General features: G+C 40.0%; 1 long non-coding RNA gene across 1 annotated transcript; it reads left to right on the forward strand.

The window, feature by feature from the left end:
- The first annotated feature begins 2041 nt into the window (after window positions 1–2041).
- LOC132346354 (uncharacterized) lies at window positions 2042–4592 on the forward strand. The gene is made up of 2 exons (XR_009496161.1): window positions 2042–2126; window positions 4236–4592. It is a non-coding gene; the product is annotated as an uncharacterized lncRNA (long non-coding RNA).
- The last annotated feature ends 13130 nt before the right edge of the window (window positions 4593–17722 follow it).

Raw genomic sequence — 17722 nt, forward strand, 5'->3', positions numbered from 1 at the left:
GACTCTGTGGAGTCTCCTGGTGCACACAAGGTTTTGTTTGAGCCCCCCGAGCACTGGCGAGTATGGGTTTTGATTTTAAACGCGATTTCACCCCTCCTACCATCTTGCTGGGGTTTCTCCTTTGCCCTTGGATGTAGGGTATCTTTTTTTGGTGGGATCCAACATTCTCCTATCGATGGTTGTTCAGCAGCAAGTTATAATTTTGGAGTTCTCACAGAAGATGAGCGCACACCCTTCTACTCCTCCATGTTGAAGCGGTTCTTCATCTGCTTCTGACAAGTGTGATCATCTATTTCTATGCGTGTTATGATTTCTGTTCCTAGAAGAAAGCAGATATCCACACACTTGAGATATACACCTGCAATGCAGGGGACACAGGTTCGATCCCTATAGGTTGGGAACATCCCCTTTCTCTTGAGCTCCAAATCATTCCTCCAGTGCCTCCATTCTGATGGTTGTTTTGAACCTTTTGTATAAGTCTTTCTCTGACTCTTCCCAGGGATTATCTATGTGGAAACTTCTAAAAGAGATGGGAATACCAGACCACCTGACCTACCTCCTGAGAAATCTGTATGCAGGTCAAGAAGCAACAGTTAGAACTGGACATAGAACAACAGACTGGTTCCAAATAGGAAAAGGAGTATGTCAAGGCTGTATATTGTCACCCTGCTTATTTAATTTATTATGCAGAGTACCTCATGAGAAATGCCAGCCTGGATGAAGCACAAGCTGGAATCAAGATTGCCGGGAGAAATATCAATAACCTCAGATATGCAGATGACACCTCTCTTGTGGCAGAAAGTGAAGAAGAACTCAAGAGCCTCTTGATGAAAATGAAAGAGGAGAGTGAAAAAGTTGGCTTAAAACTCAACATTCAGAAAATTAAGATCCATCTGGTCCCATCACTTCATGGCAAATAGATGGGGAAACAATGGAAATAGTGACAGACTTTATTTTTCTGGGCTCCAAAATCACTGCAGATGGTGACTGCCGCCATGAAATTAAAAGACACTTACTCCTTGGAAGAAAAGCTATGACCAACCTAAACAGCATATTAAAAAGCAGAGACATTGCTTTACCAACAAGGGTCCACCTAGGTCAAAGCTATGGTTTTGGAAAAACCAAGTAGTCATGTACGGATGTGAGAGTTGAACTATAAAGAAAGCTGAGTGCTGAAGAATTGATGCTTTTGAACTGTGGTGTTGGAGAAGACTCTTGAGAGTCCCTTAGACTGCAAGAAGATCCAACCAGTTCATCCTAAAGGAAATCAGTCCTGAATATTCATTGGAAGGACTGATGCTGAAGCTGAAACTCCAATACTTTGGCCACCTGATGTGAAGAATTGACTCATTGGAAAAGACCCTGATGCTGGGAAAGATTGAACACAGGAAGAGAAGGGGACAAGAAAGGATGAGATGATTGGATGGCATCACCAACTCGATAGACATGAGTTTGAGCAAACTTCGGGAGTTGGTGATGGACAGGGAAGCCCGGCATGCTGTAGTCCATGGGTCACAAAGAGTTGAACATGACTGAGCAAGTGAACTGACTGACCGAACCAATTAAGTTCTCAGATTTAAAACCAAAATAAACTTAATAGGTGCTCTGGAAAAACTGCTTTGAGGGCAGCGAAACACGTCAACCCTTCTAGCTTCTGTTCCTCAATAACCTGATACCATTAGCACACCCTAGGGTGCTGCTCCGGGCTTTCTGTTTTTACTGAGGACCAGGAAAGGAGAATAATGACTCCAGTTCCTACTGGGAGATCTTGAGAAAGCCCTGGGGCACAGCTGGCACATGATCAAAGGACAGAGTTGACAGGTTAAAAAAAAAAAAACAGAACATTCTGTGTGTCTTCTATGCACACCTTATTTTCACTCATTATTCAAAACACTTAGAGGTCAACTTGAGGTAGGATATAGATGGGCCCCAGGCTAGGCAGTTACAGCTGACCTCCTGTTTACATTTTGAGGGGCAAGAAAAAGACTGGCTTCAGACCAGACACTTATAACTAGCCTCCTGTTTGCATTTGCTCCGGTTAGATATGTACAATCAGTCTCCTGTTTGCTCTCTGAAATGGAGGTAACAACTGAAACGGGGTAAAAAGCCAGGCTCTGTCTCTGCAGGTATGGAAACCTTAAGATAACAGTTGTGGCAGGAACAGGGAGGGACCAAAACTTGTTTGGGTAAAGGATCAGAAGTTCATATATTTCTCACCCTCCGGGCAAGGGAGACATTTCGCACATGCAGAAGGACGCCTTGGAGGTCAAAAGGGGGCACCACCACATAATATGTGATGCTAGTACCTGACCCCATAGGCCTCTGGGCTGGAATGCGTCTTGAAGAAAAAGTTCTGTGTGCATGTCAGGAGGGCCCTAGGGTAGATCAGGTGTGGAAAAAGAAACTAGATAATTGGCTAAAGGTAAGCAAAGACCCCAAAGAACTATCCTAAAGAAATGACTTAACCCATTTCTTTACTGCACTCCTCTTCACTAGCGGGGCGGGGTGGCGCGTCCACACCCTTTCTCTCCGAATGTTCATCTCTGCCTTGCTTCTATCTTAACAAACTGTGTCTCTGTATGCTCTCCCACTTGTCGTTGTGCTGTCTTTAATAGTAAACTCTGTACCTGCATTTACAGTTTTTGCTTCCGTAAGAAATGTATTTTTCGCTGGGGGCAAAAATCCAGTGAAAAACAGCTTCTGCTTCTAACCCTTGCTAGTCTGCTGGCAGGGATTACTGGTTTTTATCCAAGCTACTCAGGTTCAACTCCTAAGCAGGGAATCAAGATCTCGCTTCACACCACTGCCCACTGCTGCCTCTCCAAGATCAAGCTGTTCTCCTTAAGTAGGAATGGGTACTTACAAAAACCATGAAGCAGCCTATCTAAGCTTCAGTATACTTACTTCAATATACTTCAAGCCTGTAAGTACAAAATAAGGTTACACTTACACACTAAAAAATTTTTTTAAAGATTTCAGATGCTTATGTCCCCAAATAGGAATATTGTTGCTGCTGTTCATCCCTCAATGGTGTCCGACTCTGTGACCCCATGAACTGCAGCACGCCAGGCTTCCCTGTCCTTCACCATCTCCCAGAGCTTCCTCAAACTTGTGTCCATTGATTGAGTTGGTGGTGCCATCCAACCATCTCTTCCTCTGTCATCCCCTTCTTCTCCTGCCTTAAATCTTTCCCAGCATGAGGGTCTTTTCCAATGAGTCAGTTCTTCGCATCAGGTGGCCAAAGTACTGAAGCTTCACCTGCAGCATCAGTCCTTCCAGTGAATATTCAGGGCTGATTTCCTTTAGGAATGAATATTTAATCTCCTTGCAGTCCAAGGGACTCTCAAGAGTCTTCTCCAACACTACAGTTCAAAAGCATCAGTTCTTCAGTGCTGAGCCTTCTTTATGGTCCAGCTCTTACATCCATATGTGACTACTGGAAAAACGGAGATTTAGTATTCCTTTGGAAGCTATGGGGGAAGCTGTGGGGCTTCCTTCATAACTCAGTCCGTAAAGAATATCCCTGTAATGCAGGAGACCTGGGTTCGATTCCTGGGTCAGGAAGATCCCCTGGAGGAGGGCATGGCAACCCACTCCAGTATTCTTGCCTGGAGAATCCCATGGGCAGAGGAGCCTGGCAGGCCACAGTCCACAGTGTCGCAAAATGTTGGACACGACTAAAGCACTGAGCACGAACATGCAATGTTTGTTCAGTGGGTGGCTTCTGAAGCCCCTGATGGTGCTAACTTCATACATTCTCAGAGTTCTTTCAGATCCTTCTCTCTGTGCTCTCTGGAGGGGTCACGTGTGCTGACTGTTGTGTCTGGGGATGTCACAGGCCTGTCTTCACACCTGTGACGCTGCTTCCAACATTGCCCCAGCTTCAGGGGAAAGAGTACTGCTTCCTCTCTATCTACAGGTCTGTCTTTCCCTTAACTGTCCAGAGCAGAACCATGGCTAGATAGAAATATATTTAAAATTAACTTTTAAGAAAATAGAAATGTTTAAAAACATAAACAATAATAAAATATTCAGGTATGAATATCCTTGTGTAAACACTCTTTTTGCTTTTGGGGATATTTTCAGAGGGTAGAGTCCTATAAGTAAACTTCGTGGCTTACATGAGCATTTGATTTGTTGTTGTCACTAAGATGTACATCTATGTTTTGTGCACTTTTCTTTGTGTTATACTTCAACTTTAATATGTTCTTTTTTTTTTTTTTTCTGGATCAAAGTGAAATTGCATTTAAAACTTAATGTGAAGCTTCCCAGGTGCCTCAGTGGTAAAGAATCTGAGACCCTGATCCAGAAAGATCCCACAAGCTGTGGAGCCCCTGAGCCACAGCTGTTGAGCCTGCTCTCTAAAGCCCAGGCGCTGCAGCTACTGAGCCCATGTGATGCAACTGCTGAAGCCTGTGCGCCCTAGAGCCTGTGCTCCGCAACAAGAGAAGCCACCGCAATGAGAAGCCTGCACACCACAACTAGAGAGAAGCCCCCCTCACTGCAACTAGAGAAGTCATGCAGCAATGAGGACCCAGCACAGCCAAAAGGAAATAAATAAATATATATATATATATATATATATATATATATATATATGTATGTATATACAAAAAAAAAAAGCTCATCATTGGCTGTGACTGCAATCACTGACTACAACATCTTTTGTTTACTTACGTGATGGCAATATTTTATTTCTCATCCTTCTAGTATATGCTGCAAATAAAATTTCCCTGGATAATCTGGATATTTTGGTATTTTATTTACCAATTTTTTGTGATATATTTTCTCTTCCAGAGGTCTTAAAATGTATACACTGAATTATGACTGATAGTTTGCATCTCATTTGACATTATAAACACATTTTCTTGCATTTTCTGATTTGCTTTTGAATTGTGATTTTTAAACAGCTTACATTTAAAACATTTAATTCATACAAGATTATTTTTAGTGTATGATGTAAGGTAGAAATCCAGCTCTACTAACTTTCAAAAGATAGTCCAATGTGTTTTCACTAGTTTGAAATTCCTCTATTTCAGCTTCTGGCAAAGTAGAATAAGTGATTTTGATAGGGACGGAGTAAAGAGGTAAAATAAATGATTAGATAGTTAATCCCACCAGGAGATTATAAGTAGAGAAAAAAGTATGGGAGATCCCTGTAAGTTAATGATTACTCAAGAAAGCGGGTTTGCTTAACCATGAAACCAAGCAGATTTGCTTAGCAACAAACCATGCAGCAGAAGCATGAGACATGCCCCCAAACAATAAAACAATGGTGGAATAAGACCTACACTCTGCCCAGTGATGTCAACAAGTTAATGACCCTTAGGACAAACTCTATGTACACAAAAATAATGGTTTGGAAAGGTGACATTTGAAAGTGAAAGACCTTCATTATACTGAGACTTCAAATATTTTTTCCATAGTGCCATGACCATATAGGGCCCAAAACTCTACCACTCAACATGTAGGATGAGATAATGATGGAAGACTTGAAAAATGAGGAAGAAGGTGGCCTACTCCCCCTCCCCACTTAACCTTTGATTTTAAAAATGTAGCCTGTAAGTTCTCAGGGCATAGCACCCTCTTGCCCACCTACTTACAAGCCTCACAAGCATCCTATCCTAATAACTCACCTCTTATCTATCATTTTGCTTTTCATCGAATTCTTTCTGAGTTGAGACATAAAGAACTGGAGAACCTCAGAGCTCCCCGAGATGCATTTCTGAGGTTTCAGCTTCACACCAGACTTTTACTAAAATAACTGGAAGAGCTACAGGGAGGGGGGAAGGGTGCGGAGATTTTCGATCTCTTTGAGAGCATCACAGAATGTAAAGTTAGTGATGAATTGTTGAACCAAATTTTAGCAAAGTGCCTGTGCTGAGCCTGGGACTTGGGGTCACTTTACTGCCTCAAGGCAGTGCCAACTTCAAGAGTGGCATATGAGAAGGCAAGAAGAGCTTCACTCACAATCGCAGGCATGAGGGAAAAAAGTTAAAATTTGAGACCTCAGGATAAGGAGACACCTGTCAATAGCTAAGGTTTTTAGCTAAAATTTTGAGATATCCTAGGAGTAAGAATGAACCAAGAGTAGACTTGTCCTCACAGAAACTAAATCCAAGCCTTGAAACACTTAGAACCCTGATGAATAAGTTTACCTAGGATTGCTAATGGTCCAAGCCCCACTCCTTGTAAGAAGTGAAAAGAAAACCTCATAGAGGAAAATAACATCTTCCAGATCTCAAAGTTATCTTCACAGCTTTTCATATGCCATATTCAACACACCACAAAAAATAACTGTATCCAAGAAGAAAAGTCATGATCATGAAAACCAACAAAAGACAGAAAATAGATAATATCTATATAATCCAGTAAGCAGAGCCATTAGACAAGAATTTTAAAATTACAAATAAGTCCAAACACATAAAAATATGCCCATTCACACATGCAGTGTGATAGACCCACTCCTGTGTGTGTGTCCTGAACAATCTGCTCTCCCTGAGTGTGGCAGGACTTGTGAATATGATGGGATGATGTTGTGGTTTACGAAGCAGTTGACTTTCCTTGTTGGGCCTGATTTGATTAGGTGTACTGGGATCTTCTAAAAGAGATTTGAAGCTTGGGAGAGATTTGATGGAAGGGAATTTTCCATTGTTGGCTTTACAATGGAAGGGGAACATGATAGGGAAGAGCAAGTGGCTTCTGGTCTCTAAGAATGACTCCTGGCCAACAACCAGCTAAAAGACAGGGACCACAGTCCTACAACCAAAAGGAAACAAATTCAGCTGACCACCTGGATGACTTTGGAACTAAATCCTTCCCCCAAGTCTCCAAATAATAATGCAACCAGCTGACTTCTGAAATGAGACACTGGTCAGAGAACTCAACTGAGCCAAATTCAGACCTGCAGAACTACGAACTCATAAGTAGGCGTTGTTTTAAGCCATCACATTTGTGGTAATTCATTATACAGCTATAAAAAATGAATACAAGGAGGTTGAGAATTTTGGCAGGCGTCAAAAATAAATGGAATACTAGAACTGAAAACTGCTGATGGCGTGGGGAAAAAAACCCTCAGTTCATAGGTTTAAAACCAGATAGACACAGTGGACCCTACAATGTAGGAGGGTTCAAATTCCTTCAAATCCTCAACAACAAGTTGCCAGTTGCAAGTTGCAACAAGTTGCAACAAATGTCAACAACACTTGCCATTTTCATAGTTTTTTTGGTGATGGATAAACATTGTGGGAGAAGGCAATGGCACCCGACTCCAGTACTCTTGCCTGGAAAATCCCATGGATGGAGGAGCCTGGTAGGCTGCAGTCCTTGGGGTCGTGCCGGGGACCAGCCCCGGGTGATCCAGGGTATTCGAAGGAGAGACGGCGTAGGCGAAGATCAGGAAACACTTGCTTAATTAAATGTTAATTAAGGATATAAAGAGTAATAGAATGACGATAGCTCAGTAAAATTCAGTGAAGAAAAGAGGCTGAAATAAGGATAGCTCAGTGAAGAAATTCAGTGGAGAAGAGAGGCTGAATAATTCAGCCAGAAGGTAAGAGAAAGAACGACATGGTGAGACCAAGTTTCGGTGAACAAGGCCCGCACTTTATTTTCCAAAGTAGTTTTTATACCTTAAGTTATGCATAGAGGATAATGGGGGAAGGGGTAGAGTCTTGCAGCAAAGCAGGCTTTCTTCCTGCAAACTTATCATATGCAAAAGCTTAGGTGATTTGCATCATCTTCTGGCCCGGAGGCCTGTTAACATTTTAAGACCTTTTCTTCAGAAAACTTATTTTTCTCTAAAGGTGATTGGTCAGGAGCCACCCTCCAAAAGCATTAGATAAAGTTGCATTCCTACAGCGCAAAGGTGTGGTGGGCTATAACAAGAAAAAGAATTAACTCAAGGGTCCCAGGTTACAAACATTAAAGCTACTATTTACACCAATTATATTAATCAATACACTGCCAGGGACACAGCAGGTAAGGGATATGGAAACTTAGCAGCAAACATTGGCCCAACAAGTGAAAATCCCTTCACCAATACAATTTCTAATCAATCTTTTAACTATTCAAAAGAATCTGTGTTTACACAGTTTAGAACATCTCCTGCCTCTCACAGTTGGGAGGCTCTGAACAATCACATGTGGCCGGAAAAACCTATTCAGGCAGGCTAGAGGATTTCCAAAGGAGTTTGTAGGTTAAACACTGTCACACCCAGGAATTATTAACTGGAGCTGTAAGCTAACTCTTTTTTCAGAGAGGTAGTGGGGGACAGCCCCCCGTAAAGTCAGAGGTGTAGGTGAAAGCACAAAGCAGAAAGTAGGCAGACTCTGGTTTTGGGGGTAGATTGCTCGAGAATTTCCAGGGAGACTCCTGAGGCTTGATCCCGCCTTTGCGTATGCCAAGCCTCCTTCCTCATGACCTTTGCCAGAGGCAGAGCTCGCTCCCCGCAGGGTCGCTAAGAGTTGGACATGACTGAGCGACTTTACTTTCACTTTTCACTTTCATGCACTGGAGAAGGAAATGGCAACCCGCTCCAGTGTTCTTGCCTGGAGAATCCCAGGGACGGGGGAGCCTGGTGGGCTGCCGTCTATGGGGTCACACAGAGTCGGACATGACTGAAGTGACTTAGCAAACAAATTGTGGGATGTCCACACAATGGAATATTAACAGTTATAAAAAAGAATTACTGGTACACACTGCAATGTGGAAAAATTTGGAAAACATTATGCTAAGTGAAAGAAGCCAGATGTGAACTGTGAATACTTTATGATTCCATTTGTGTGAAATATCCAGAATAGATAAATCCAGAGACAGAAAACAGATTGGTGTTTAACAGGAGACGAGAAGAGTAAATAATCAGGAGTGACTACTTAAAGGTTCAAGTTTTCTCTTGTGATGTGAAATATTTGGGATCCATAAAGGGATAGTGGTTACATAATAATGTTAATGTACTAAATATCACTGAATTGTACATTTCTAAGTGTTAATAGTGTATTATGTGAACTTTACTTCAATTAAAAGAATCAGTTACACTGGTAATTGCCAGAAAGGACTTTTAAAAAATAAAAAATAACATTACTGAGACAGTAAATTGTGAATAAAGTCTTTAGCTTAGACAATATTATTATAACATATTAATTTCCTGATTTTGATAATTATAGATGTTTAAGTGAAAGTCTTTGTCCTAGGAAATTCACACAAGTATTTAGTAATAATAGAGAGACATTATGTCTGAAACCTTCTTTCAAACCATTCCCCCCAAAATGATAGAAAAACTGTAAAAACAAAGAGTGGTAAAATATTAACATAAATAAAACATTAACAAGGGCTTCCCTCATAGCTCAGTCAGTAAAGAATCTGCCTGCAATGCAGGAGACTCTGATTTGATTCCCGGGTCTGGACAATCCCTTGGAGAAGGGAATGGCTACTCACTTCCGTATTCTTGCCTGGAGAATCCCATGGGTAGAGGAGTCTGTCAGGCTATAGACCATGGGGTCCCAAGAGATGGACACAACTTAATGGTTAAACCAACAGCAAAATGTTAACAACTGGGGAAAGGAAGAACTTTTGTTTTTGCTTTTGCTAATTTTACATGTTTTCTCTGTCTGATAAGAACTAGCAATTCTCAGAAGTGACAGAAGGGGTAGTGTGAGTTGTCATCAACACTTGAATCTCACTGGTAATACGGGAAATGTGAAATATTATGACAATGAGATATAATTGCATCTGTATCATAATTTGGAATTCTAGAAAAACCATGTAGGCAAAGGAAGATGCACAGGAAAGTTCATTAAGGTGTTATTTATATAATAAATATTTGGAAAATTAAATGCCCATTTATAAGGAAAAATAAACATCCCAGTATGCTTGTAGAATATAGCAGTAAAAATTAATGAACAAGATTTATATATCTTAGTGTTGATAATCTCAGTAACAATGTTGATTGTTAATTGCAAATAGCAAAACGATATCCATAAAAAGATAATTTACATATATTTTGAAAACACAAAATATTATACTACATGCATATATATTGTTTACAGTACATGCATAGCTGATAAAAGCATAAAAATGTCTATGGGAAGAATAGTCACCAACATCCCTTTCCTAGTTACTTGCGGAAAATGGGGAAAAAAGAATGGAGGAGTCGTGTTAGATGTATTTGCATCCTTTTAATTCTTTTTTAAAAAATAATTTTGTTACCAAAAGAGGTGGGGATTCCAGAGCTAGCCACTCAAAAGCCAATAAACAGGCCAGGTTGGTGGACATGAACGTTTACTTTATTTCAGATGCCAGCAACTGGTGGCCAGTGGCAGGGTTTTGGGAGAGGGGTGGTGGACATCTGTCTAAAGCCCTACTCTCTTCCTATAAACAGGGGGTGAGAGCTTTGGTAGACAGAGCTGGGGGGGTGCTACATGCAGAAATAGCACAATCATCTTCAAATCTGTCCTCAGTGGTCTGACTGGTATCATCTTGGTTTTCTTAGGTACAGTTAATCTTCAGTTCCAGCATCCATTTGTTCCCATTACTTTGCAGCCTGTTCTCAGAACTGTGGCAGCTCATGTCCTGGGTACAGTCTGGTCCTCATGTAGTTAACTTCTCCACCTGGGATTTTACTATCTGTAAGACAGCTCACAGGATATGGCTCAGAATATTGTCTATAGCCCTTGAGAAAGAACTAAAAGTCTTTGTCTATGTTTAATGACTATGTTATTATTTAGTCTCCTTTGACTGTTTTCCTTTGTTTCTGCATTTCTCACTTCTCTGATTAAACTTGTTTTTTGACTAAAGTTCTGCACAGACAAAAGGCAGGCAGAGGACGTGGCGGGGTGGCAAGGACCTGCTCCACTTCAGTTTTAATAATCTGAACCAAATAAAGTTTAGCATTAACATTTTTAAAATGTTGATGGAAATGTGCAATTATTTTTTATTATTTTCTATATGTTTGACATTATTGTTAAAAAGAAATCAAAGAGATTATAGATTTCTTAAATGTGGAGATGGGAAATTGAGAAGAGATGAGTGTTTAATTCTTTTAATGATATTAGAAAATAAGAAACATTCTAATGAGTCTGGTCATGAGATTAGTTTAGGAATAATAATTTATAATAGAAACAGGGAAAAACTAGTGAGTCACTAACAATTTGTACCTATATGTTAACTTCTTTCTGTACCAAATATTAATAGTTGTATATTGTAACATCTAATGTTGAAATTTAATCACTATACAGAGACACATCATTTTGGTTTTTATCACTCAAATAATTCAGATTAATTGGTAAAGACTAAGAAAAGAGTACTATTCAGAAATTAATCACATTCATCCACATAAAATTATGATTCATTTATTGGTTCATATCTTTCCAGATTTTATTTCATAAATAAGTGTTGGAGTGCTCAAATTTATTACAAAAGACTGAGACAGGTAAAATCCAAGCACCTACCTCACAGATCCTGATCATGAGACTAGTACATTGGCGCCATTTGGTGGCAAATCTCACATATGTTGCACATGCTGGGGGTTTTGTTATTTTTGAGAAATAAATGCACATAGGAGGAAAAATTAGGCTCTACCACTTCTTTGTTAATATATATACATACACATATCCTTTTAGCAACATTGAATTATCTTTATTTTAAGGAGAAATGTACTTTCCCAAGGCTACACGATTAGTTCTATTTGTTCGCAAAGTTCTTTTTTTTTTCACATACTGAATCCATATCTCTTTGAAGACTGCACCTACAAAACATGAAGTAAAAGAAAAAAATTAAAGCAAAAGCAAGAGGGATAAAGTCTTAATAATTAACAATTAGAGGCTAAGATCTCGAATTAATGTATTCTGAGTTATTTGAGACTTGGGTTTTTTTTATATAAAACAAACCCAGAATGCTTTGAAAAAGTAACAACAGAAAAAGAAAAAACACTTGAAAAATAAACATGCTGATGTCAGAAGGAACAAAAGAATCAGTAATAGGGTCAAAAGATAAGTCAAAGAAATTTCCAAGAAATTCATTCCAAAAAAGAGAAAAAAGAATAGATAAGAAAGTCCAAAAGATCCAATATCTGACAGTTTGTTATTGTTCTGTCACTAAGTTGTGTCCTATGCTTTGTGACCCCATGGACTGAAGCACATCAAGCTTCCCTGTCCTTCACTATCTCCCATGGTTTGCTCAACTCATGTCCCTTGGGTCAATGATGCCATCCAATCATCTCATCCTCTGTTGGCCTCTTCTCCTTCTGCCCTCCATCTTTCCCAGCATCAAGGTCTTTTCCAATGAGTGGGCCCTTTGCATCAGGTGGCCAAGTATTGGAGCTCCAGCTCCAGCATCAACTCTTCCATTCAATATTCAGGATTAATTTCCTTTAGGATTGACTGGTTTGATCTACTTGCAGTCCAAAGGACTCTCAAGAGTCTTCTCCAATACCAGTTTGAAAGCATCAGTTCTTCAGTGCTTAGCCTTCTTCATGATCCAACTCTTGTAGAGTTACAAAAAAAAAAAAAAGAGGAGAAAGAAAATTGAAAATTTAGTGAAATAAGTTTCCCAGATCTGAAGATTTGATTTTCCAAATTAAACCCTACCACCAGATCAAGAATTTCCTTGTAGTTCAGTTGGTAAAGAATCAGCCTGCAACGAAAGACGACCTAGGTTTGATTCCTAGGTCTGGAAGATCCCCTGGAGAAGGAAATGGCAACCCACTCCAGTATTCTTGCCTGGAGAGTCGGATACTACTTAGCAACTGAATCACCACCACCACTAGTTCAGTTTAGTTCAGTCGCTCAGTCATGTCCGACTCTTTGCGACCCCATGAATTGCAGCACGCCAGGCCTCCCTGTCCATCACCAACTTCCAGAGTCTACCCAAACTTATGTCCATTGAGTTGGTGATACCATCCAACAGTCTTATCCTCTGTCATCCCCTTTTCCTCCTGCCCCCAATCTTTCCCAGCATCAGGGTCTTTTCCAATGAGTCAGCTCTTCCCATAAGGTGGCCAAAGTATTGGAGCTTCAGGTTCAACATCAGTCCTTCCAATGAACACCCAGGACTGATCTTTAGGATGGACTGGTTGGATCTCCTTGCAGTCCAAGGGACTCTCAAGAGTCTTCTCCAACACCACAGTTCAAAAGCATCAATTCTTCAGCACTCAGCTTTCTTCACAGTTCAACTCACATTCATACATGACTACTGGAAAAACCATAGCTTTGACCTAGATGGACATTTGTTGGTAAAGTAATGTCTCTGCTTTTTAATATGCTGTTTAGGTTGGTCATAACTTTTCTTCCAAGGAGTAAGAGTCTTTTAATTTCATGGCTACAGTCACCATCTGCAGTGATTTTGGAGCCCAGAAAAATAAAATCAGCCACTGTTTCCCTATCTATTTGCCATGAAGTGACGGGGCCGGATGCCATGATCTTAGTTTTCTGAATGTTGAGCTTTAAGCCAACTTTTTCACTCTCCTCTTTCACTTTCATCAAGAGGTTCTTTATTTCTTCTTTACTTTCTGCCATAACGGTGGTGTCATTTGCATATCTGAGGTTATTGAGATTTCTCCCGGCAATCTTGATTCCAGCTTGTGCTTCCTCCAGCCCAGCATTTCTCATGATGTACTCTGCATATAAGTTAAATAAGCAGGGTGACAATATACAGCTTTGATGTACTCCTTTTCCTATTTGGAACCAGTCTGTTGTTCCATGTCCAGTTCTAACTGTTGCTTCCTGACCTGCATTACAGGTTTCTTTTCTAAAACCAGCTTGAACATCATGAAGTTCATGGTTCATGTATTGCTGAAGCCCGGCTTGGAGACTTTTGGGCATTACTTTACTAGCGTGTGCGATGAGTGTAATTGTATGGTAGTTTGAGCATTCTTTGGCATTGCCTTTCTTTGGGATTGGAATGAAAACTGACCATTTCCAGTCCTGTGGCCACTGCTGAGTTTTCCAAATTTGCTGGCATATTGAGTGCAGCAATTTCACAGCATCATCTTTCAGGATTTGAAATAGCTCAACTGGAATTCCATCACCTCCACTAGCTTTGTTCGTATTGATGCTTCCTAAGGCCCACTTGACTTCACATTCCAGGATGTCTGGCTCTAGGTGAGTGATCACACCATCATGCTCCAGAACAAGACACAATGACTTAAGCATATCAATACTAGACTTAAGCATATCAATACTTCACTTAAGCATATCAATGTGAAAATTGAGGACATGGTCATTAAAAGATCCTAAAAGTGAAAGTGTTAGTCGCTCAGTCCTGTCTGACTCTGTGTGACCCCATAGACAGTAGCCCACCAGCCTCCTCTGCCCATGGGATTTTCCAGGCAAAATTGTAAAAGTATGCTAAAGAAATTTAAAAAAAAACAACAACAACAACAAAAAAAACTTAAAGACTCAAAATGGCATCAGGCTTTTCAACAACAGCATTAGATGATAGAAGACTATGAAGCCAAGTGTTTTCACAATTCTGAGAAATTCTTGGTGGTGGTTTAGTCACTAAGTTGTGTCCAACTCTTGTGACCTCATAGATTGTAGCCTGCCAGATTCCTGTGTCCGTGGGGATTCTCCAGGCAAGAATACTGGAGTGGGTTGCCATTTCCTTCTCCAGGGGATCTTCCCAACCCAGAAATCAAACCCTATCTCCTGCACTGCAGGCAGATTGTTTACCAACTGAGCTACAAGGGAATTCTTACCAGTCTGTAATGCCATACCCAGGCGAATTATCAATCAAATCTGAGAATAAAATAAATACATTTTCCAGTATGCAAGAACTCACAAAATGCACCTCCAAAGCACAATTTCTTATGAATTTACTTGGCAATAGAATCCAACAAGAATACACAGAAGAACTACAAGTTCTTAATTACCTGGATAACCACAATGGTGTGATCACTCACCTACAGCCACTAGGTGGAATGTCACTCCTAGACATTCTGGAGTGTGAAGCCAAATCGGCCTTAGGAAGCATTACTACAAACAAAGTTAGTGGAGGTGATGAAATTCCAACTGAGCTATTTCAAATCCTAAAAGATGATGTTGTGAAAGTGCTGCACTCAATATGTCAGCAAATTTGGAAAACTCAGCAGTGGCCACAGGACTGGAAAAGGTCAGTTTTCATCCCAATCCCAAAGAAAGACAATGCCAAAGAATGCTCAAACTACCTCACAATTGCACTCATTTCACATGCTAGCAAGGTAATTCTCAAAATCCTTCAAGCTAGACTTCAACAATATATGAACCAAGAATTTCCAGATGTATAAACTGGATTTAGAAAAGGCAGAGGAACCAGAGATCAAACATTCACTGTATCACAGTAAAAGCAAGAGAATTCCAGAAAAGCATCTGCTTCTACTTCTACTTCACTTCTACTTCTGCTTCACTGATTACACTAAATCCTTTGTCTGTGTGGATCACAACAAACTGTGGAAAATTCTTAAAGAGATGGGAATACCAGACCACCTTGTCTGTCTCCTGAGTAACCTGTATGCAAGTCAAGAAGCAACAGTTAGAACCAGACATGGAACAATGGACTGGTTCCAAATTTGGAACTGTATATTGTCATCCTGTTTATTTAACTTCTGTACAGAGTACATCATGTGAAATGCTGGGCTGGATGAAGCACAAGTTGGAATCAAGATTGCCAGGAGAAATCTCAATAACCTCAGATATGCAGATAACACCACCCTTATGGCAGAAAGCAAAAAGGAACTTAAGAGAGCCTCTTGATGAAGGTGAAAGAGGAGAGTGAAAAAATCTGGCTTACATTCAAAAAGCTAAGATCATGGCATCCAATCCCATCACTTCATGGCAAATAGATGTGGAAACAATGGAAACAGTGACAGACTTTATTTTCTTAGGCTCCAAAATCACTGCAGATGGTGAGTGCAGCCATGAAATTAAAAGACTCTTACTCCTTGGAAGAAAAGCTGTGACAAACCTAGACAGAATATTAAAAAGCAGAGACATCACTTTGCCAACAAAGGTCCATATATTGAAAGCTATACTTTTTCCAGTAGCCATGAATGGATGTGAGAGTTGGACCATAGAAAAGGCTGAGCCCTGAAGAACTGTGGTGTTGGAAAAGACTCTTGAGAGTCCCTTGGACAGCAAGGAGATTAAATCAGTTAATCCTAAAGGAAATCAACCTTGAATATTCATTGGAAGGACGGATGCTGCAGCTGTAGCTCCAGTACTCTGGCCACCTGATGCCAAGAGCCGACTCATTAGAAAAGACCCTGATGCTGGGAAAGATTGAAGATAGGAGGAGAAGCAGGCAACAGAGAACGAGATGGTGGGATGGCATCACCAACTCAATAGACATGAATTTGAGCAAGCTCCAAGAGACAGTGAAGGACGGGGGAGCCTGGAGTGCTGCAGTCCATGGAGTTGCTAAGAGTCAGACACGACTGAGCAACTGAACAATGACAAGACCAAGGAACAATGACATGGCATCCAGACAAGAGGGGCACAGGATTACAGGTGAAGTACAGACCTACTAGGTCAGTGATTCTAGGAGAGAAGTCTCTAAAGAAAGGAAGTACTTCATAGAAAACTCAATTTGATTGAGAGGATGGATCAACCTGAGGTCTACAGCTTGCAGAAACTGTGTAACAAATTAAAAAGACAAAAATAAACTTCAAGAGGTACAAAATATTTTTGAAAAGTATGCTGTTTCTGAATCTTCAGAAACATTATTTGCATAGTCAGTTCAGTTCAGACTATTTGCGTAGTCAAAATAATGTAAATACTTTGCACTAATTTTTACTGTTAGAGTACATGAACCTAAGCTTTAATTTTGATTACAGAATGAAATCTTAATAATGAATAATCATGACAGTGTAAGACTAAAGGAGAAATCACTGAATTTGGGAGACAGCAGAAAAAGAGAATGAAGGGAAAGATAAAGATGTTAAAATCCTCATCTTGCAAAATTGGAACTTAAAATATATATCACATAGCTGAACCAGATACTAAGAGAGTTAGTGTATTATTAGGTTAGAAAGGTAAGCAACAGAGAAACTAAAATATAGCTATATTAGGAGCAAGAGGAGAAAGGAGTGAGGTGTATTTGGGCTAAACCTTAATCTGCTTAGCCACTTGATGGATTAATAAGTAGAGAAAGAAGACTTTTCTAGAGATAGTGAGGCAAGATCTGGAAATGGTGCCTCTTGGCCCCACTTGGACTTGGACTGGAGAGTTGGAAAGTTGGAATTGTGGGCATGTACTATTTTGATAAATACAAGTTGTGACCTGAGTGACAGAGTTTCTATTTGGCATGATAAAAAAAGGTTTAGAAATAGATGGTATTGGTGATTGTATAACATTGTGGATGTAATTAACACCACTGATTGTATACTTAAAAAATGATTAAAGTGAAAAGTCTTATGTTTACATCTATTTTACTACAATGATAATTGTGTTCTGAGGTAACATTCATCTTTTGCTGAGCCCACCTCCTATAACACCTCTGCTTAGGCAGTTGATTTGGTCCTAGAATTTCAGAAGATGGATTTAAGTAACCACAACAGCAAAGATGAAAGAATTGTAGAACCAGGGCATTACGCAAGTCATTAAGAGGATACTTTATTATCTCTGGATGTGACGCTGCCTGTTCAAATTTTATTCTCATTAAACAGGGCCTGCCAAGGGAGAAAGTTCCCATCTTACAATTGACTTTTTTTTTTTTAATTCTTGTCTTGAGACTTTAACTAAATGTTTTTCCA

The sequence above is a fragment of the Bos taurus genome, chromosome 10, assembly GCF_002263795.3.
Source record: "Bos taurus isolate L1 Dominette 01449 registration number 42190680 breed Hereford chromosome 10, ARS-UCD2.0, whole genome shotgun sequence".
Lineage (NCBI taxonomy): Eukaryota > Metazoa > Chordata > Mammalia > Artiodactyla > Bovidae > Bos > Bos taurus.